The sequence below is a fragment of the Panthera uncia genome (genome assembly GCF_023721935.1).
Source record: "Panthera uncia isolate 11264 chromosome B3 unlocalized genomic scaffold, Puncia_PCG_1.0 HiC_scaffold_1, whole genome shotgun sequence".
NCBI lineage: Eukaryota > Metazoa > Chordata > Mammalia > Carnivora > Felidae > Panthera > Panthera uncia.
Window position 1 is genome coordinate 58,407,878 of NW_026057582.1, and position 23,851 is coordinate 58,431,728.

General features: G+C 37.3%; 1 pseudogene; it reads right to left on the reverse strand.

The window, feature by feature from the left end:
* Positions 1–15,703: 15,703 nt before the first annotated feature.
* LOC125910319 (heterogeneous nuclear ribonucleoprotein A1-like) lies at positions 15,704–16,695 on the reverse strand (annotated as a pseudogene).
* Positions 16,696–23,851: the final 7,156 nt, after the last annotated feature.

Sequence of the window (23,851 nt, forward strand, 5' to 3'; positions counted from 1 at the left end):
ATTTATCTCTTCTACTCCTTGAAGACAGGGATTCCATGCCTAGCTCAGAGCTGACACTAAATATGTATTGATAGGTTGTTGTGAATTATGAGATGGTGCCCTTAATGGAATATTATACAGCCTCTTAAAGGAATGATATTGATCTCTACATAGTGATGTGTAAATATGCCCATGTGTTTCATAATATAGTTACTGAAAATAAAACAAGCTGAAAAGCACCATGTGTAGGATGATCCCATTTATTGTAAAGAAAATAGTGCTTATGTGTATATTCATGGAAAAGGTAAAATGTGTAATTACACAGGGGCTGGATATAGAGTAAAAAGGTAAGGCTTCTGCTTTTAACTTTATAAATCTCTATATTTTAATCTGTTAGATTGAGTCTGTATTACTATTATAAATAAAAAACCCAGTAAATAGTTTTAAAACAATAAAATTATAGACTCTGATTGTTAATTATTATTATTTTAAAAAACACTGTATTAATTTCCTGGGACTACTATGGCAAATTACCACAAACTGGGTGGTTTAATAAAACAAGTTTATTCTTTCATAGTTCTGGAGGTTAGAAGTCTGAAATGGAGGTACAGCCCTGTTTCGTCCAAAGGTTCTAAGAAATAATCCTTCTTTGCCTCTTTTAGTACCTATTAGTAATCCTTGGATTCCTTGGCTGTAGATACCAATCTACAGCCTCCAATTTCACATGACCTTTTCCTCTGTTCTTCTCTATATCTTTACATATCCTTCTTATAAGGACACCAGTCATTGGATGTAGGGTCCACTCCAATCCCACATGACCTTATCTTAACATAACTAATTATGTCTGCAAAGACCCTGTTTCCAAATAGGGTCATATTCTGAGGTTCTGGAATGAGTTGAATTATGGATGAACACAATTCACCCCAGTACAAACACTAATAAGGGCCAGAACTGCCAGAGTCCAGGTCTAGCAGGTCCAAGGGTTCCCGAAGGATGAACGGCATTGGTGAAAGTAACAAATGGACACAAGACCACAGCAGTGTGTTAGACTGGCCACTTTATTGTGGCAAGCGTGGCATTATATTTGTTAGTAAATTCCTTATAGCGTGCATCATCTATGTTTTCTGGCATTACCTAATTCTAAAAATGTTCCTTTATGTAATCACCCATTAAGGGACAACATAGTTATTTTCTTGTAACGTTCCCTCATGCCCTTTCAAGGTCATCTAGCTCTCAACACCTGAAGTGGAACATTTACAGGGACGTGACTTCTTAATTGTCCCTTTGAACCATTTGCAGTACAAGGAACAAAAGTATTTGCTTTGGTCTGGGGTGCCGGGAGGGAGCCAAGAAGGCCCTGGGAACCCACACTTTATGTGCTCCCAAGAGACAATGTATACCTAGGAACTAATGAACCATTCTGTACCTTAACCCACTAGGTCCAGTTATCATCTGGAATGCCTCCTGGGGGCCAAGTGGGCCTAGGGGTTGGAGTAACTTGTATCCATAGATACATTCCTTTGTTGCCGGAGTGGGGATTTCGAACCCATTTGTCCCTCTCCTTGGCTGGGAAATATATGGGGCTATCCTTCCTTTAGGTAGAGGAGTCTTTATAGGGGGTGGCAAGGGCTGGATGTAGGGACGCATGATTATGCGGCTTCACTTTCGGTGGGCCGCCACGCAGTCCCGATCCGTCCACCGCCCAGGCCCTGCCCTCAGGCTGGTTTGATAGCTTCCAGCACAGAACCAACAAGCTTTACGTGTTAAAAACACCACTTCTGCAGACTGCTTTCTGGGCTGGCATGTCACTATTACAGTTTGCGGTCCCTCACTGGACTGGGTGAAGAATGGGAGTTCCTTGTGACGTTGCAGCTGCTATAGGTTTGGAGAACCTAACAAGCCTTCAGTTCATCTCTCCTCCAGCCTTAGACCTGAATCTACTTCACTCTACCACTCTAGTTCTGGGATGAAGCAACTTTGAGTTCCTTTTTTAGTCTCTAGTTTTACTTTTGGTATGAGGTTTTAATTTACAAATTTAATTTCTTTTCCTCCCTCCCTCCCTCCCTCCCTCCCTTCCTTCCTTCCTTCTTTCCTGATTATTGTCTGCTATATACAAGGCTCTGCAGGGCACACAACATGAATTTCCTTGCTTTTGAGGATCTTGCAGTTGGATTTATTAATGTCAATGTGGTACCTACTGTTTCTGAGAGACAGATTTTAATATTTCTAAAACTGGGATTCTTCTTACAACTGATGACAGGACATAGATTAATTGACAGCATTTAAAATTTCCTAATAGTAAATAAAATTACATGTATTACAGTGAATGTCTCCACATTCAATGAGGTATGGCAACAGGAGAAATTGGGCAAGTTACCTGCCATTACACTCGATAAGCACATTCTGTGAGTGATTGTGGGTTAAGAAAGAGGAATCTATAGTTCTTTCTATCTTTTTAAGTTTCTTTATTTATTTTGAGAGAGAGTGTGAGCATGAGTGGGGGAGGGGGCAGAGAGAGAGAGTGGGAGAGAGAGAATCCCAAGCAGGCTCTACTCTGTCAGTGCAGAGCCAGACATGGCTTGATCCCACAAACCTTGAGTTCGTGACCTGAGCTGAACTCAAGAGCCAGACGCTCAACCAACTGAATATCAGGCATCCCTGTTGTTCTTTTTCTTTAAATATAGTTTTTAAAAATAAAAATATTTAGGGGCACCTGGGTGGCTCAGTCAGTTGAGTATCCAACTTTAGCTCAGGTCATGATCTCGCGGTTCGTTAGCTCCAGCCCTGCATTGGGCTGGCTGCTGTCGGCCTATCAGTGCCTAGCCTGCTTCAGGTCTTCTGACCCTCTCTCTCTGCCCCTCCTCTGCTTGCACTCTCTCAGAAAATAAATAAATATTAAAAAAATAAAAATATTTATGTTTACATGTTTATTGTGGTTATGACTTTTTAAATTGAGGTACAGTTGATGAATAACATATTACTTTCAGGTGAACAACATAGTGATTCAATCTTTGTTTAAGCTGCAAAATAATAACAATAAATCTAGTTAACATTTGTTACCATACATGGTTACCAAAGTTTTTTTTTCTTGTAGTGAGAACTTTTTAGGATCTACTGTTAACAATTTTCAAATATACAAAAGGTATTATTAACTATAGTCACCATGGTGTACATCACATCCTCATGACTTACTTATTTTATAACCGGAAGTTTGTATTTTTTGACTCCCTTCACCCATTTCACACACCCCACACTTTCTGTCTTTGGTATCCACCAGTCTATTTTCTGTATCTATGAGGTTTTTAAGAAAGCATGTTTTTAGATTCCACATATAAGGGAGATCATATAGTATTTGTCTTTCTCTGACTTATTTCACTTAGCATAATGACCTTAAGGTCCATCTGTGTTGTGAATGGCAAGATTTCTTTATTTTTTATGGCTGAATAATATTTTATGTCTCTCTGTATATCACACTTTCTTTATTCTTTCATCCATTGATGGACCCTTAGGTTATTTCTGTATCTTGACTATTGTCAGTAATGCTGCAATGAAAATGGGGGTACAGATTTCTTTGTGAGTTAATGTTTTCATTTTCTTTGGGTAAATACCCAGGAGTAGAATTGCTAGATCATATGCTAGTTCTATTTTTACTTTTCTGAGGAACCTCCATACTATTTTTCCGTAGTGGCTGCACCAAATTGCATTCCCATCAATGGTGCACAAGAGTTTCCTTTTGTTCACATCGTCAATGACACTTGTTCTTTTTTTTAAAGTATTTAAAAATTTTTTTTTAATGTTTATTTATTTTGAGAGACAGAGAGACAGACAGAGTGTGAGCAGGGGAGGGGCAGAGAGAGAGAGGGAGACACAGAATCCAAAGCAGGCTCCAGGGTCTGAGATGTCAGCACAGAGTCCGACGTGGGGCTCGACCCACGAACTGTGAGATCATGACCTGAGCCGAAGTTGGAAGCTTAATCCATTGAGCCACCCAGGCGCCCCTGATGCTTGTTATTTCTAATTATCTTATTTCTTATATTTATTCCATAAATATGTCTTGCACCTGCTATTTGCAAGGGATAGAGAATATCTAAACACTCTTTTATTTTATTTTTAAAAAAATTTTTAATGTTTATTTTTGAGAGAGAGTGTGCACGCATGAGCAGGGAAGGGGCAGAGAGCGAGAGGGAGACACAGAATCCAAAGCAGGCTCCAGGCTCTGAGCTGTCAGCGCAGAGTCCTATGCGGACCCGTACCCATGAACTGTGAGATCATGACCTGAGCCAAAGTCAGGCGCTTAATTGGCTGAACCACCCAAGTGCCCCTAAACACTCTTTTAAAAACGATATTAGAACTTACATTTACCAAGCAAGTGATTTGGATATTGAAAATCTTACATGGCAAAAAACATTTGTGAACCAGGACAGAAGGCAAATCTATGGTCGATAAAGTGCAAAATTGTCAACACTGTACCTTTCTTTTTGGTAAGTTTCTTCTGAGAAACTGGTTCTTAAATTCATTATCAGTTAAATCAGAGTCTTTAAAGTGGAACATTCATTGATATCAACTTAACTGTTTGGCTTTTTCCCAAGCCTCCAATCAGTTATCAATACTTAATGCTATTTGCACAAAATATCTTTTGTGTAATACAAATTTCTGTCTCTTCCTCCCTAAGGGATAAAATATCACATGGAAAAAGGAAGAAAATGCAAGATGAATTCTGAATCTAATTCATGAGTTTTGTTTTTATTCTTTTACATAGTATTTATATCAAAGTCAGAAATAAAATCTAAGTTAGAAAATTCACCAGCTAAAAGAAACAGTTTTGTGTGGCAAACCAATTGCCCCAGAAAACAAGTAATTAAAGGACAAGTAATTAAAATAGCAGCCATAAAATTGACATTCTTGGGAGACCATGTGTTCATTGCTAGTCTTTTTATTGGGGATCCTCTCTGGGCACTGTTCTGAGAACTGAAATCTGCTGGCAGAATGAGCACTTCGCCCGAGGATTTTGCATCCTCTTCTGGGTGAAAATGTTAGTGTGTTTCTGGTGTATGCAGGATAGTTGTATCATGACAGGTGGAAATGTGACCCTGCTATTATCTTTATTTGGAGATTAAGTATGATTTAAGATCTGTTTGGGTGCCAAGTTGACAAGGGGTGGACTTGTGGTAGTAATTTTATGTGTCAGCTTGGTTAGGCCTTGGTAACTAAATAGTCAAACAGTTTCTAGATGGTTCAGTGGAAGTATTAAAGTGTTTTTTTTTTAATTTGAGTATAGTGGGCACACAATGTTCACTAGTTTCAGGTATCAATGAAAGCATTTTTTGGGTGAGATTAATATTGAAATCACTAGGCTTTGAGTAATGTGAGTGTGACTTATGTAATCAGTTGAAGACCGCAATAGAAGCACAACTGACCTCTCTGAAGAAAGAGGGAATTCTGCCAGCAGACTGCCTTTGGGCTTCAAGTGTATTATTGACTCTTCCCTGGGTTAGGCCCACTCTGCAGATTTTGAACTTGTCATCCTCCACAATCCTGTGACCCAGTTTCTTAAAATAAATCTCTATCATCTATCTATCTATCTATCTATCTATCTATCTAATCTATCATTTATCTAACCTATCCACCTATCCATTTATATACCTATACATCCTATTGGTTTTTTTTCTTCTCTGGAGAACCCTGACTAATACTGATTTTATGAGAGACACAGCTTGTAGAGGCTGAAGAGATCTTTTTCCTGAGTTTAAGAATTTGGGGCATGGCAGACACTAACCCATTACTACCTGCTATTTTCCTGTTTAGGCAGAGAATTATATGGAGAGTCTGTGATGTTTCTTTGGCTGAAAGAGGTTGGGGGAAGCTTTTCCAGAAAGGCAAATGGGTCTTTCTTTAGATTCTTCTGCTACTGCTGATGGGATGCCATATTTCCCCCAATTTCCCCAAATGGGAATTGAAGCCAGATATTGAAATCATTTATTGATGTTAGTAATGAAACTTCAGTTGTTACCACAAATTTTACATTACATTTGCTTAGATATCCTAATGTTTAGGAGGAAAAGTGCCCTCTCCACAATGTAAATTAAGAAACAAATATGATGGCTCACAACTTCTCCCATAAGTAGGACCACACTACCCCCTCAGAAGAAGGAAGCTCCAGCCCAAAGCTGCAGGGAGGAGACAGAGGGAGGCTGGCTGTATTCGAATAGGTCTTCTGTCTTTTCTCAAACAGTCCTCAACTGGTTTGGCTCAAGCACTGTCTTGACCATGAGGCTTTCTAAACTTGAATAGATTTTTCTTTCTGCTCCACACTGCCCATCCCTCTACTCTATCTCATAGCAAAACTTCTTGAGGTACCATCTGTGCAGCCTCACTTCACTTCTTTCCATACCTGACTCCATTCAGGCTTTTAGTCCTCATTATGCTACAAGGACCACCCTAGTCAAGGTCCATCTTAACCACCATGTTGTCAGTATCAAAAGTGATTTCTGTGTTCTCATTTTCCTTCATGTTTCAGTGACAATGATTCAGTTCTTCTTGAAACATTTTCTTTAGGTTTCTGTTGAGTACAATCAAAATGGGGTTTCCTCCTACCTCATTTACTATGCTTTCACAGACGTCTTTGCAGGTATTTATGCTGCTTAACCTTGAAAAGTTAGAGTATGCAAGACCTCAATCCTGTACTCTATATAATTACTCTGCACGACCAGTCTTTTGGCTTTAAATACCATCCATATGCCTCACAAATCTGTATTTCCAGTTGTGGCCTTTGCCCTGAAATCCAGGCTTACATATCCAATTTCCTACTTCACATCTCTGCTAATTAAATTGTTCCCTGTGTTTGAAACATAATCCCCAATCTTTTCATAGCTAGTTTCTTCTTGTTACTTAAGTTTCAACTTATATAGTGTCTGTACATCATTATCAGCTACATATCTATTTATCCATTTGTCATCTATTGTCTCTTATCAATCACATCATCTAATTTTAATTCTCTGCATAACTTGTGCCAGTAAATATCTCTTTTTTAAAAATTCTAGTTAGTTAACATACAGTGTAATATTAGTTTCAGGTATACAACATAGTGATTCAACAATTCTATATATCACCTGGTGCTTATCATGACAGGTGCACTTCTTAATCCCCATCACCTATTTAACCCATCTCTTTACCCACCTGCCCTCTGGTAACCATCAGTTTGTTCTTTACAATTAAGAGTCCATTTCTTGGTTTCTGTCATTCTTTTTTCCCCTTTGCTTGTTTGTTTTGTTTCTTAAATTCCACATATAATTGAAATCATATGGTATATGTCTTTCTGTGACTTGTCTTGCTTAGCATAATACTCTCTAGCTCCATCCATGTCATTGAAAGTGGCAAGATTTTTTCTTTTTTATGGCTGAATGATATTCCATTGTGTGTGTGTGTGTGTGTGTGTGTGTATCACATCTTCTTTATCCATTCATCAATCAATTGATGGACACTTGGGCTACTGTATCTCGTCTATTATAGATAATTCTCCTATAAACATAGAGGTGCATGTATCCCTTTCCATTAGTATTTTTGCATTCTTTGGGTAAATACCCAGTAGTGCAATTGCTGAATGGTAGTTTTATTTTTAGCTTTTTGAAGAACCTCCATACTGTTTTCCACCGTGGCTGCACCAATTTGCATTTCCACCAACAGTGCATAGGGTTCCTTTTTTCTCCACAGCCTCACCAACACCTGTTGTTTCTTGTGCTTTTGATTTTAGCCATTCTGATAGGGGTGAGGTGATATCTCACTGTGGTTTTGAGTTGCATTTCCCCGATGACTAGGGATTTTTTCATATGTCTGTTGGCCATCTGTATGTCTTCTTTGGAGAAATGTCTGTTCATGTCTTCTGCCCATTTTTAATTGGATTATTTATTTATTTATTTAATTTTGGTGTTGAGTTGTGCAAGTTCTTTATATATTTTGGATATTAACCTTTTATCCAACATGTCATTTGCAAATATCTTCTCCCATTCAGTAAGCTGCCTTTTACTTTTGTTGATTGTTTCCTTTGTTGTGCAGAAGCTTTTTATTTTGTTGTAGACCCAATAGTTTATTTTTGCTTTTGTTTCCTTGCCTCAGGAGAACTATCTGAAAAAAAAGTGCTTTGGCTGAGGTCAAATAAGTTGATGCCTGTGTTCTCTTCTAAGATTTTTAGGTTTTCAGGTCTCACATTTAGGTCTTTCCCCAGTTTTGAATTTATTTTTGTGTATGGTGTAGGAAAGGGTCCAGTTTCATTCATTTACATGTTGCTGTACAGTTTTCACAACACCATTTGTTGAAGAGACTATCTTTTTCCCATCGGATATTCTTTCCTGCTTTGTCGAAGATCAACTGGCTATACAGTTGTGGGTTTATTTCTGGGTTTTCTATTCCGTTCCATTGATCTGTGTGCCTATTTTTGTGCCAGTACTATACTTTTTTTTTTAATATAGTACTATACTGTTTTGATGACTACAGCTTTGTAATATAACTTGAAGTCTACAATTGTGATGACTCCAGCTTTGCTTTTCTTTTTCAAGGTTACTTTGGCTATTTGGGGTCTTTTTTGGTTCCATACAAATTTTAGAATTATTTGTTTCAGTTCTGTTCTGTGAAAAATGTTGTTGGTGGGTTTTTTTTTTAATATTTATTTATTTTTGAGAAAGAGAGAGAGAGAGAGAGAGAGAGAGAGAGAATCCCAAGAAGTCTCCATACCATCAGCACAGAGCCTTATGCAGGGAACAAACCCATGAACTGCAGGATCATGACCTGAGCAAAAATCAAGAGTTGGAGGCTCAACCGACTGAGCCACCCAGGCGAACCACTGTTGGTGTTTTGATAGGGAGTGCATTACATGTGTAGATTGCTTTGGATAGCTTAGACATTTTAACAATATTTGTTCTTCCAATCCTTGAGCATGGAATGTTTTACCATTTCTTTGTGTCATATTCAATTATTTTTCATCAGTATTTTATAGTTTACAGAGTATAGGTCTTTTGCCTCTTTAGGTAGGCTTACTCCTAGGTATATTATTATTTTTGGTGTAATTATAAAAGTGATTGCTTTCTTAATTTGCCTTTTTGCTGCTTCATTATTGGTGTATAGAAATGCAACAGATTTCTGTATACTGATTTTTTATCTTGAGACTTTACTGAATTAGTACATCGGTTCTAGCAGTTTTCTGGTGGAGTCTTTGGGTTTTCTTTATATAACATCATATCATCTGCAAACTGAAAGTTTTACTTCTTCCTTACCAATTTGGATGCTTTTTATTTCTTTTGGCTGTCTAACTGCTATGGCTAGGACTTCCAGGAATATGTTGAGGAAAGTGGTGAGGGCGGACATCTTTGTGTTGTTGCTGACCTTAGTAGCAAAACATTTAGTTTTTCAACATTTAGTATGATGTTAGCTGTGGGTTTTTTGTATATTGCCTTTATTATGTTGAGGTATGTTCCCTCCAAATCCTCTTTATTGAAGGTTTTTGTTTGTTTGTTTTTAACATGAATGGATGTTGTACTTGGTCAAATGCTTTTTCTGCATCTATTGAAATGGTCATATGGTTCTTATCTTTTCTCTTATTGATGTGATGTATCATGTTGATTGATTTGCAATTATTGAATCTCTTTGCCAGAAATAAATCCCACTTGATCATGGTGAATACTTTTTTAAATGTATTGTTGGATCCAGTTTGCTAGTATTTTGTGGAAGATTTTTGCATCTATGTTCATCAGAGATATTGGCCTGTAGTTCTCCTTTTCAGTGGTGTCTTTATCTGGTTTTGGTATCAGGGTAATTGTGGCCTCTTAGAATGAATTTGGAAGCTTTCCTTCCCCTTCTATTTTTTTGGAATCGTTTGAGAAAAATAGGTATTAACTCTTTAAATATTTAGTAGAATTATCCTGTGAAGTCCTTTCATCCTGGACTTTTGTTTGTTGGGATTTTTTTTTTAACTACTGTTTTAATTTCTTTGCTGGTTATTGGTCTGTTCAAATTTTCTGTTTCTTTCTGTTTCACTTTTTAAAATTTATATGTTTCTAGGAAATTACCCATTTCGTCTAGGTTGTCCTGTTTGTTGGCATATAGTTTTTCATAATATTCTCTTATAACTGTTTGTATTTCTGTGGTGTTTGTTATTTCCTCTCTTTCATTTGTGATTTTATTTATTTTAGTTATTTCTCTTTTTCTTGATGAATCTGGCTAGAGGTTTATCAAATTGTATTTTATTATTTTTTTAATGTTTTTTAAATTTATTTTTGAGAGAGAGAGAGAGAGACAGACAGACAGAGGATGAGCCTGGGAGGGGGAAGAGAAGGGGTACAGAGGATCCAAAGCAAGCTCTGCACTGTCAGCACAGAGCCTGATGTGGGGCTTGAACTCATGAACTGTGAGATCATAATCTGAGCCAAAGTCAGATGCTCAACTGACCGAGCCACCCAGGTGTCCCTCAAATTTGATTTTTTAAAAAGAACCAGCTCCTGGTTTCACTGATCTGTTCTATTGCTTTCTTAATTTCTGTATCATTTATTTTTGCTATAATCTTTATTATTTCCCTCCTTCTGCTGGTTTTAGGTTTTGTGTGTTGTTTATATCTCTCTTATTTATTTATTTGTTGTGTTTTAGTTTCTACTATTTAAATGAAAATTCCCTGACAAAGTAGAAACTTAATAAATATTTCTTGAATGACTTGATTGAAAGATTATTGCTTATAGCTCACCATTTAGCATTTTAGTTTCTACTACAATGATGTTTTGTTGTTATTCATGTATTTGTCTGGATATCATAGATTTAATATTCTTTAAAGGATGGAGTTAAGTCCAAATGGTGTTTGGAAAGTATTCTCACTTTTAAGCAGAAAATGAGGTCTAGCAATAGAAGGAACCAGTTGTAAATTGCATACTTAGTGTAGCACACTTGGTTTCCCGTCACTGCATTAACTCTCCACCCCTACCAACAATTCTCTTATTTTGACCTTTTTGTCTTAGGCACTATCTTTCCTAATGGTAGTCTTGATCTCTGTTACTTCCTCTGCTTGATGTTTCCAGTAAAGATGATCAGCTTCCAACTCCTTCGTTGTTCCCTTTTGAAGGTGAGTGGAGCTAAAAGCCACTGCAATAACAGGAGCAGATGCTCATTCTTCTCGGTATCTGTCTTTATTTCTCCTTTACTTTTGAAGGATAATTTCACTGGATGTAAAGTTCTAGGCTGATGGCTTCCTCTTTTAACATTAATGTTGTGCCACTCTTTCTCTTTGCTTGCATGATTTCCAACAAGAAGCCCACTGTAATTCTTATTCTTGTTCTTCTATAAGTAAGGGTGATTTTTTTCCCTCTCACCCCAGCGTTTTTCAAGACTTTTTATGTGTCTTTAATTTTTGTAGTTGAATATGTTATGCATATAACATACATATAAATGCATATATAAATATGTAGTTGAATATTTATCCTGCTTGGTGGTCTCTGAGCTTCCTGGATCTGTGGTTTGGTATCATTAATTATGGAATTCTCAGCCATTATTACTTCAAGTATTTCTCCTTCTCTTTTTTCTTTTTTTTTTTTTCTTCTGGCATTTCAATTATTTGTATATTTTACCTTTTGAAATTATCCCACCGTCCTTTTTCATTCTTTTTTCTTTTTATATCTCAGTTTTAAAAGTTTCCATTGACCCATCCTTAAGTTCGCTGATTCTTTCCTCAGCTACATCGAGTCTACTAATGAGCCCAATGAAAGCATTCTTTATTTCAGTTACAGTGGTTTTGATTTCTAGCATTTCTTTTTGATTATTTCCTAGAATTTCCATCTCTCTGCTTATATTACTCACCTGTTCTTGCCTACCTTTTCCATTAGAGCCCTTAGCATATTAATCATAGTTATTTGAAATTCCAGACCAGGCCTGATAAAACCAACATCTGTGTCATACCAGAGTATGATTCTGATGCTTACTTTGCCTGTTCAGACTGTGTTCTCTCTCACCTTTAATATACCTTGTAATTTATTTTTTGTTATTGAGAGCTGGTCATGATATATTGAACTAAGGTAAATAGGCCTTTCGTGTGAGGTTTTATGTTAATTTGGCTAGTAGTTGGACTGTGCTTCATGTTTGCTAAAGCTGTCAGTAGCAAAAGCTTCCATTTCTCTCGCCTTTGTGTTGTTAACTCTGTTGTCTTTGAGTTTCCTTAAGAATTCTTTCTTTGTTTTTTAAGTTTATTTATTTATTTTGAGAGGGAAAGAGAGCATGCATGTGCAGGGGAGGGGCAGAGACAGAGAGGGAGAGAGAGAATCCCAAGCAGACTCCACACTGTCAGCACAGAGACCAACAGCCTGACATGGGGCTCAATCCCACAAACCACAAGACCATGACTCGAGCCAAAATCAAGAGTCAGATGCTCACCTGACTGAGCTACCCAGGGTTCCTTAAGAATGCATTCTTAAGCAGAGTCTCAGTCTTGCAGTTTTTTCCTGAATCCACTGTTATTATAGTATTGGTATGATGGTAAGGTATGGAAAAGAGGAAGCTTTCTACAATCTTATGATTAAATCCTAGTCGTTCAGTGGCATTGTGTCTCTGGGCTGAGACCTTAACATGTGTTTCTTAGCTTCCTTTCCCTCTCCTTTAAATGAGAGGAAGGTTAGAGGAGACTGCAGTGGGAGAAATGCCCTACCTCTATGTGTGATAAGGCTCTGGAGAGTAGGCCTTGGTTATGGAGAACACTCTGGGCATATTTCACAATGGTTACTCTTGTCTTCCCCTTGCCATAGCCATGAGGTGATCTTTCTTGGCCCTTTACCATGGAAACCTGGTGGTGTTCCTGGAGGTGAAGTCCAGGAATGTGTGACGGTCCTGTGAGACCTGCAGGCCTCAGGATGTTCTCGTTGTCAGGCTAGTCCATACTCAGCCTCCAGAAATTCATCAAAATTTCCATTTAAATGTTTCTACCAATTTTTGGCCCCATTGTCTTCTGCTCCAGAAGAGCAAATCTCAGTTCTTGCTCTCCAGGTTTTGGCATGGTGGTTTGTCCTACAATCTTCATTCTTTGATGTTTTGAAGAAAAGTCACTGATTTTCAGCAAGTTTAATATTAGCTTTTCCTAAGGATGAAACGGATTATTTACAAGCTTTCAAGACATTGGATCCTGAACTGGAAGTCTAGATATCTTTTACAGTATCTAGCACTGCATTAAACAGGCATCAGCACACCATGTCTTGGCTGTGTTTCCACCATTGCTACTTGGCCCATTTTGCCACCACTTCCCACAGCTGCATAGGACAATCTTCTTGCCAAAGGAAAAGATTTGGAGCTTTGGCAAGTTGTGTTCTAATGACTGACAAACTCTGAAATATAGGTACTAACTTAGTACTAACAGTGAGTGATGGATGACAACCAAGATTAAGTCAGGGATTATCTCACTTCGCTTCTTGTTTCCTTGTTCCAGACGTGTGTATTTGCATCATGGCCAAAAACCCATTTCTGTTGGGCTGGACCCTCAGTCTCCTCAGGAAAGTCCATTTCTGGCATCTCAGGTATATAGGACCTTCCCTGAGGTCTTGGTTGCTGAGATGTAGAGAGCCTTTAATTTTCTTATTTATGGTTTTGTTTTTACTTAATGGCAACCTGTTTCCTCTCCTTTCTGCCCATCCTTCCATCATTCCTTCCTTCCCTCCCTCCTTCCTTCCTTCCTTCTCCTTTTAATATTAGTATTTAGCATGTTTGTGTTAAGTTAAACATTTTACTCTTTAATGATAGCGTTTATCAGAACAAGACAATTTAGCTGAAGATGGCTGCCTGGTGAGACTTTTCAATACTGATTTTAAATGCAAATTAATACAAGCAATTACCAGATATTATACATGCTCTTAAAATGGAATGCTTTAAATGACATTTCCCTGGCAATCTGTGTGAATCCCAAAGATTAGGCATTCTCTTTATTCACTAAATTAAATATGCATCCACAACCCAGTTTGAAGTTACTATCATACAATCATTCTTATTGTAGCCAGTTCCAATAAAGATGACCTTATCAAATAACAATTACCTAAAGAATTATTTCCCACTTGGGAATATATGTTTGGAAAGATATACCTTTTGTGTTTGGATGGGTTCTGACAGGGGATGAAGACCATTGTAACATATTAGGGAGGTGGATTTTTTTTCCCCTCAATCCAAAGTTAGGGAACTAACATTTATTGAGTCTTTTTTGTGTCAGACACTTTCTATTCATCCAATATTCAATGAATATTTATTGAGTGCTACCATGTTTTGGCCATATGTTTTAAATTCTGGGAATGCAATGGGATGGGACAGACTCAGTCCCTTCTCTTACGAATCTTATATTCTGGTTGGGAAAAGAAAGTGAATCCAGAGAATGATAAGTAGCCTGATATGTGGGACAGAGAATGGCTGGGTGAGGAGATACAAAGAGGGTATACATTAGATAGGGTAGAGAAAGCAAGTCCTGTTTGAAAGGTGGCATTTGCAATGAACTGTCAGAGAGCCAGCCAACCACTCATTTTCTAATTTTTACAACAATGTGAGACAAAGGTAACATTAGTTCAACTGATACAGGCAAAGAAATTACTCAACTAGATTAAGTCATTACTCTAAAGTTACACAGACTTCAAATCTTACTCCTTTTGCCTCCAAAGCTGTTCACTGCCCATCATATCCCACAGGTACTTGTTCACCAGCAGCCTCAGGCTGGGGCAGAAACAAGCTCTTTGTTTGCCTGATCTTGGACTTTAGACGTGAAACAGAATTTCCTAAGAAAACTAATGCGGGGTCATATATTTTTCAATAAGAACATTAAAAAGAAGAAAAGACAACCGCTTAATTTTAATTACCTTTTCATTAAAAAATGTATTTTAATACCAAAAAAGTAGAAGGGGTATTTTCTGAGATTAAAGGACACGAATCTGAATTAAATGAAATCAGCTTCATGAAATGCATTATTTTGTCTTTATCTTACTTATTTCACAAAGAACTACTAGAGCCACGACTTAAGTGGATCCATTTGAGAACCGATGGACCCAATGACCTTTGGGATTATATTCAACCTTGAGAATCTTAGATTGATGTCAACCTCCTAAGCTTGATGTGTGGAGAGGCAACACAGGAAGATGCTCTTCTGTGAGGATATAAACTTTCTATTAATTGAATCAGTCCAGGAAAAGGCAGGTCATCATGACCTAAACATTTTCAGTTTGAGTCACTTGAAATGTTTATCTATTTAGGGAAAAGGAGATGATGTATTCTCTGTTCACTAAAAAGTTCAAACACAACTTAAAGCTCATTACAAAATAATTTACAAACTGTTTTTCGGTAGGCAGTTGCTCACAGTGGCTTGAATAAGTTAAGAGCTTAGATTCATTGCTTTTCCTATTAATTAAATAGAAAGTAGAAATGACCATTTGGGCTTCTTTTTTTTTTTAAAGACACATTTATACATTTAGCAACCAACAGCATGCGTGCAAAAAAAATCTACATTAAAACCCTTTGTTGGAATGCTTTACACTTTCCACAGAACAGAAACTAAAATAACTTGTTATGCAATTAGTCACAAATACAGTCCTTGAGTTTTTTTGCCCATACACACAAGTAATATCTAAAACATCCCCTTTTTTTTGTAGCAGCTAGGCCCTGCCACCACTGTGCTTGGCTGAGTTCACAAATCTGCTGCAACCTATAGCTTCCCTGTCATCTCTCTGGCTCTCCTCTCCTGCTAAGATTTGTTTCCTGGCAGTAATTCAAACCTTCTGCCACCGCCATAGGTACTGCTGCTGGAACCACCATAGCCGTGTTGGTTTCATGGTTTGGCAAAATATTGGCCACCGCCACCATAGAGGCCAGAGCTTCTGCCTCCAAAATGTCCTCCTTTCATGGGTCCAAAATTTGAGGATTGATTGTTGTAATTGCCAAAATCATTATAGTTTCTACCACCTCCAAAACTGCGTCCATCATTACCAAATCCATTATAGCCATCTCCACTGCTACCATATTCACTGCCACCTTTACTGCCACCAAAGCCACCTCTCCTACTGAAGTTTCCTCCATGACCAAAGTTGTCATTCCCACCAAAACCACCTCTATGACCCCCACCAAAGTTTCCAGAACCACCTCAACCTCTTTGTCTGGAATGAAGCACCAGCCATCTCTTGCTTAGATAAGGCTTTCCTTACTTCACAGTTGTGGCCATTCACAGTAGGATATTTTTGAATGACAGTCTTGTCTACAGAGACATGGTCATCATAAGCTACAAAAGCAAAGCCCCTCTTCTTGCCACTGCCTCAGTCAGCCATGATTTCAGTCACTTCAGTTTTCCCATACTGTTCAAAATAATCTCTTAGATGATATTCTTCAGTGTCTTCCTTAATGCCACCAACAAAAGTCTTTTTGACAGTTAAGAAGGCACTCGGTCTTTGAGAATCTTCTCTTGAGACAGCCCTCTTTGGTTCTACAACTCTTCCACCCACCTTGTGTGGCCTTGCATTCACGGCTGCATCCGCCTCTTCCACAGTAGCATACGTGGCAAACCCAAAGCCTCCGAAGCACTTGGTGTTTGGATCTGTCATTACCACACAGTCCATAAGCGTTCCCCATTGCTCAGAATTGCTTCTCATACTTTCATTAGTTGTTTCAAAGCTCAAACCTCTGATGAAGAGCTTCTGCAGCTTTTCTTAGGAGAAAAGACTTAGGAGACTCTGACTTAGACATGACAGAAGTGGAAGGGGAGACTTTTAATGATGCTTGCTCCATGATGTCCATGGACAGAAAGCAACCCTTTGGACTTAGATGAATAAGAATGTATGTGTGGGTATCTTTGTCATGAATATTCAACTATTGATCACTTTATGGTACTGATATAATTTATTTCTTTTCCTAACCATGAAACATAAGCAAAACTAGAAAATGTAAAAGAATAAATACTGTTTAAAATTCTATGAAAACATAGGCATGCCTGGGTGGCTCAGTCGGTTGAGTATCTGACTTTGGCTCATGTCATGATTTCACGGTCTGTGAGTTCGAGCCCCGCCTCTAGCTCTGTGCTAATAGCTCAGAACCTGGCACCTGCTTCAGATTCTGTGTCTCCCTCTCTCTCTGCCCCTCCCCCACTCATGCTCTAGCTCTCTGTTTCTCAAAAATAAATAAGCGTTAAATTTTTTTTAATTCTATGAAAGTATAATGGCAATTACAGAAGAAATAATTACGTACAACAGCAGCAATAGCATCCTTGAGGCTGTTTCTACAGTGTTTCGAGTGCCTGGCTATATCAGTCGTGCCAGAGTTCATCTCCTAGAGAGACAGGATAAGAAGTGTTGTGCTAAAGCCTCAAGGATCAGTTGAAATTTTGGTTCTGTACATAAGTAAAAATAGTAAAGATACAGGCTGTTTGAGTGTCTGGATTTTTTTTTTTTTTGCCAATATAAATATTATTACCTTCACACTATTTTATCTCCCTTTTTTAGGCTTAATAGCATGAGCTAAGGGCAATTGATTTCACAGAGAAATTGAAAGGATAGAGAGAAACACAAATTATGAAAAATGTACCAGAGACAGGTACACGCATTTTATGCTATTAATAAAGTTCTAAAATGCGTTGAATCTAAAATTCTCTAATATTTAACATGTGTGTGTGTGTGTATGTGTTTAATTTCAAAAGAAGCTAAGGATGGTACAAGGAAGAAGTAGGAAACATATAAAGAAGCTAAATCACTTGTAATCCCACCGCTATAGTCAGCAGTATTAGTGTTCTCCTGGATTCCTAATTTTAAAAACATATGTGATATATAATATATATTATATAAATAATATATAATTCTGTTTTAATAAACACATATTAATATTATCATAAATAACTATTATATATTTGCATTTATTTTATTATACATTATATATTTATATTTTATTACATATATTTATTAAAACAGAATCATAATGTGTATATAATTTTCTATCCTTTCATTAAATATTATGAAGTATTTACAGACCAACAAATATTTTTAATACAGGTGCTTTGTATGATAACCTATTATTTTTTATATAAACATATTAAACTTTTTCTATTTAGTCTCCCACTCTTAGGCATTAAGGTTGTTTCCAATTTATCCTTCTTAGGATTAAATATACATTTCAAGTTTGAAACTTTGAAATATTTCCTTAGATTGGATTTCCATAAGTAGAATTGCATTGTTAAAGAATGTGAACCCTGCTAAGAATCTTTACAGCAGAAACATAGAAATGGTCCACCAGTGTGGTGTAATAGTTCCCACTTTATGTACCTTCAAACATAAAGTGTATGTGTTCATACACATATAACACATACATAAACTGTAGGTGTTATCATTGAAAAAATGTGTTTGATAACTTGATAGATTAAAAAATCTCATCAACCTATCTATCTGAATTTCTTTCCTTTTTCTTTTTCAGTAAGATTCATTAATGCATTTATTCATTAAAATTTCCACCAAGCATCATTCTGGCAGGGCTGGCTTTAGGGAATGTGACGTGTTGCATGTTGCAGTTGCATGAGGCTCCAGTGCTCAGAAGGGTCTTAATTTGATTTAATGTTCTGCCATCTTGGAATTCTTTAAAATTTTATCTTTGCAGTCATGTTTTGTAACTGAAGTCTGATGGAACGATGGAATATGTGTGTGAGCAGAGGAAATACATGCAGTATGCATGTCCACTGTGTATAGTATTTGTGATGTTCTATGAGCATGGAGATCGGGTGGACACGGGACTCATGGGAGTTCAGTGAGACTCAATGTGGGTACAAGGTAAGTGTGATACATCAGTAGTTGGGCAAGTGCTGACAGCTCCAAGGGGCTATGCTTTCTGTTTATACCAGAACTTACTTCCAGTGCAGAAAGATGGTAATAGTTTTCTCAGAAACATGAACAACTGAAGAAGCCTATCATATCCTTTCTCTCTCATGGTATTTTATTGTGTTAGCCAACCACTGTAATAATAATATAACGACATAGAAAGGAAGAAAAAGATAAGGCAACCCATAGTTCCCATAGTTCCTTTTTTTCTTTAATCTTTTCTTGCTCAGGATAAGGAAGAGAATATTGTGACCCAAAGCAGGAGAGTAAACAGCCCAGGAATGAAGCTGAATGCATAGTGTTTTGTTAATCCAGTGTACGTATTCTTAGGTATTGTGTTTGATTCTCCTACCTGATGGGAATATTAAAGAGTGTATCTTCCAGCTCAATTGGGACATACCAGAGACTATGTTAAAAATCTAGTCTATGGGCACCTGGGTGGCTCAGTCCGTTGAGCTTCCTACTCTTAATATTATAGGTTGTGATCTTGCGATGTGTGATCGAACCCCGTGTCGGGCTGTGTGCTGAGTGTCAAGCCTGCTTGGGATTCTGTCTCTCTCTCTCTCTCTCTTTCTCTCTCTATCTCTTTCTTCTTCTGTTCCTCTCCCCATTTCATTCTCTCTCTCTCTCTCTCTCTCTCTTTCTCAAAATAAATAAACATTTAAAAAAATCTACTCTAGTAATGACGTAACATCTGTTATATTAACTGCAGTTGAGGCTTCTACTTTTTAAAAAAATTTACATTCAAGTTAGTTAGCATCTAGTGCAACAGTGATTTCAGGAATAGATTCCTTAATGCCCCTTACCCATTTAGCCCATCCCCCTTCCCACAACCCCTCCAGTAACCTCTGTTTGTTCTCCATATTTATGAGTTTCTTGTTTTGTCCCCCTCCCTGTTTTTATATTATTTTTGCTTCCCCTCCTTTATGTTCATCTGTTTTGTATCTTAAATTCCTCATAGGAGTGAAGTCATATGATATTTGTCTTTCTCTGACTAATTTTGCTTAGCATATTAGCCTCTAGTTCCATCCACGTAGTTGCAAATGACACGATTTCATTCTTTTTGATTGCCGAGTAATACTCCATTGTATGTATATATACCACATCTTCTGTATCCATTCATCCATCAGTGGATATTTGGGCTCTTTCCATACTTTGGCTATTGTTGATAGTGTTGCTATAAACATTGGGATATACGTGTTGCTTTGAAACAGCGTATGTGTATCCCTTGGATAAATACCTGGTAGTGCAATTACTGGGTCATAGGGTAGTTCTATTTTTAATTTTTTGAGGAAACTCTGTACTGTTTTCCAGAGTGGCTGCACCAGTTTGCATTACCACCAGCAGTGCAAAAGAGATCCTTTTTCTCCACAACTGCACCGACATCTGTTGTTGCCTGAGTTGTTAATGTTAGCCATTCTGACAGGTGTGAGGTGATATCTCATTGTGGTTTTGATTTGTATTTCCCTGATGATGAGTGATGTTGAGCACTTTTTCCTGTGTTGGTTGGCCATCTGGATGTCTTCTTTGGAGAAGTGTCTATTCATGTCTTTTGCCCATTTCTTCACTGGATTATTTGTTTTTTGGGTGTTGAGTTTGATAAGTTCTTTGTAGATTTTGGATACTAACCCTTTATCTGACATGTCGTTTGCAAATATTTTCTCCCATTCCATCCATTGTTTCCTTTTCTTTGCAGAAACTTTTTATTTTGATGAGGTCCCAATAGTTCATTTTTGCTTTTGTTTCCCTTTCCTCTGGAGACATGTTGAATAACAAGTTGCTGCGTCCAAGATCAGAGAGGTTTTTACCTGCTTTCTCATTGAGGATTTTGATGGCTTCCTGTCTTACATTGAGGTCTTTCATCCATTTTGAGTTTATTTTTGTGTATGGTGTAAGAAAGTGGTCCAGGTTCATTCTTCTGCATGTCGCTGTCCAGTTTTCCTAGCACCACTTGCTGAAGATACTGTCTTTATTCCATTGGTTATTCTTTCCTGCTTTGTCACCGATTAGTTGACCATATGTTTCTGAGTCCATTTCTGGGTTCTCTATTCTGTTCCATTGATGTATGTGTCTGTTCTTGTGCCAGTACCATACTGTCTTGATAATTACAGCTTTGTAATACAGCTTGAAGTCCGGGCTTTCGTTTTCTTTTTCAAGATTGCTTTGGCTACTTGGAGTGATTTCTGGTTCCATACAAATTTTAGGATTGTTTGTTCTAGCTCTGTGGAGAATGCTGGTGTTATTTTGATAGGGATTGCACTGAATATGTAGATTGCTTTGGGTAGTATCGACATTTTAACAATATTTGTTCTTCCTATCCAGGAGCATGGAATCTTTTTCCACTTTTTTGTGTCTTCAATTTCTTTCATAAGCTTTCTATAGTTTTCAGCTTACAGATTTTTCACCTCTTTGGTTAGATTTATTCCTAGGTGTTTTATGGTTTTTTTGTGGAACTGTAAATGGGATCAATTCCTTGATTTCTCTTTCTGTTGCTTCATTGTTGGCATATAGGAATGCAACCGATTCCTGTGCATTGATTTTATATTCTGCAACTTTGCTGAATTCATGAATCAGTTCTAGCAGTTTTTTGGTGGAATCTTTTGGGTTTTCCAGATAGAGTCATGTCATTTGTGAAGAGTGAAAGTTTGACCTCCCTTTGGCCGATTTGGATGCCTTTTATTTCTTTGTGTTGTCTGATTGCTGAGGCTAAAACGTCCAATACCATGTTGAATAGCAGTGGTGAGAGTGGACATTCCTGTCTTTTTCCTGCCCTTAGGGGGAAAGATATGTTTTTCCCCATTAGGGTGATATTAGCATTGGGTCTTTCATATATGGCTTTTATGATTTCGAGGTATGATCCTTCTATCCCTACTTTCTTGAGGGTTTTTATCAAGAAAGGATGCTGTATTTTGTCAAATGCTTTCTTGCATCTATTGAGAGGATCATATGGTTCTTGTCCTTTCTTTTATTGATGTAATGAATCACATTGATTGTTTTACGGATATTGAACGAGCCCAGGTATAAATTCTGCTTGGTCATGGTGAATAATTTTTTTAATGTATTGTTGTATCCAGTTGCCTAATATCGTGTTGAGGATTTTTGCATCCATGTTCATCAGGGAAATTGGTCTATAGTTCTCCTTTTCAGTGGGTTCTCTGTCTGGTTTTGGCATCAAGGTAATGCTGGCTTCATAGAAAGAGTTTGGAAGTTTTCCTTCCATTTCTGTTTTTTGGAACAGCTTCAAGAGAATAGGTGTTAACTCTTACTTAAATGTTTGGTAGAATTCCCCTGGAAGGCCATATGGTCCTGGACTTTTGTGTTTTGGGAGATTTTATATTACTAATTTGACTTCTTTACTGGTTATGGGTCCCAAATATATAAATCAATTAATCACAAACATAAAGAAACTCATTGATAATAATACCATAATAGTTGGGGACTTCAACACCGTACTTACAGCAATTGACAGACCATCTAAATAGAAAATCAACAAAGAAACAATGGCTTTGAATGACACATTGGACCAGATGGACTTAAAAGATATATTCAGAACATTTCATGCTAAGGCAGAAGAATATACATTCTTCTCCAGTGCACATGGAATGTTCTCCAGAATAGATCACATACTGGGACACAAATCAGCCCTCAACAAGTACAAGAAGATCAAGATCATACTGTGCATGTTTTTAGACCACAACACTGTGAAACTCGAAATCAACCACAAGAAAAAATTTGGAAAGATAACAAATACTTGGAGACTAAAGAACATCCTACTAAAGAATGAAGGGCTAACCAAGAAGTTAAAGAGGAAACTAAAAAGTACGTGGAAGCCAGTGAAAATGACAGCACAACAGCCCCAAACCTCTGGGATGCAGCAAAGGCGGTCATAAGAGGATAGTATATAGCAATCCAGGCCTTCCTAAAGAAGGAAGAAAGGTCTCAGATACACAACCTAATCTTACACCTTAAAGATCTAGAAAATGGACAGCAAATAAAACCCAAAGCCAGCAGAAGACAGGAAATAATAAAGATTAGAAGAGAAATCAATGCTATTGAAACCAAAAAAACAAAACAAAACAAAACAAAGCAATAGAACAGATCAATGAAACCAGAAGCTGGTTCTTTGAAAGAATTAACAAAATTGATAAACCCCTAGCTAGTTTGATCAAAAAGAAAAAGGAAAGGACCCAAATAAGTAAAATCAAGAATGAAAGAGGAGAGATCACAACCAACACAGCATAAATAAAAACAATAATAAAAGAATATTATGATCAATTATATGCCAATAAAATGGGCAATCTGGAAGAAATGGACAAATTCCTAGAAACATATAAACTACCAAAACTGAAACAGGAAGAAATAGGAAATTTGAACAGGCTTCTACTTAGTTTAAGATGGCATTAGTCAATTATCATGTACTATGATCCAGAGTGGTGTTTGCAGAGGACAGACTGATGAATTAAATGGGAATATGATGGGACTGTCACTTCTGCATTGCTTACTCCTTTGAGGGTGATGCTAATGTGTACTATTATGCCTAGGATGTAATATATTTTTGTTTCACTGTTTCACAGCTGAGATTGGGAGTTTCAATTTCAAGGGTTTCCACTACCTTCAATAGTATAGTGGTTTTATTCATAGACAAAGGTACCTATATTAGGGAAGTGTCAGTGTGTGATATGGCCATTCTAAGTATACATTTGGGAACTTGCAAAATAGTACTGGGTATGTCTGTGGACTCAGTGCACTCACTGTAGGATGACCTTAGTTCAGGAATCCATTTATTGACCAACTTCCATACACCCCTACTCTAATAGGGGGGCCTTAATGGTATTTTTAGCTACCAGGTATTAGTTTTTGATTTTGATATTTGGGAAATATTATCTCCTCTTCAATTTTCTGGAAAAATTTATGTAAGATTGGTATCATTTCTTCTTTAAATGTTTGGTAGAATTCACCATAAAAGCCACTGGTAAATGAAAGGATTTAAAAAATAAATTTAATTTCTTTAATTGATGTGGGGTTATTCAAATAATGTGAAAGAG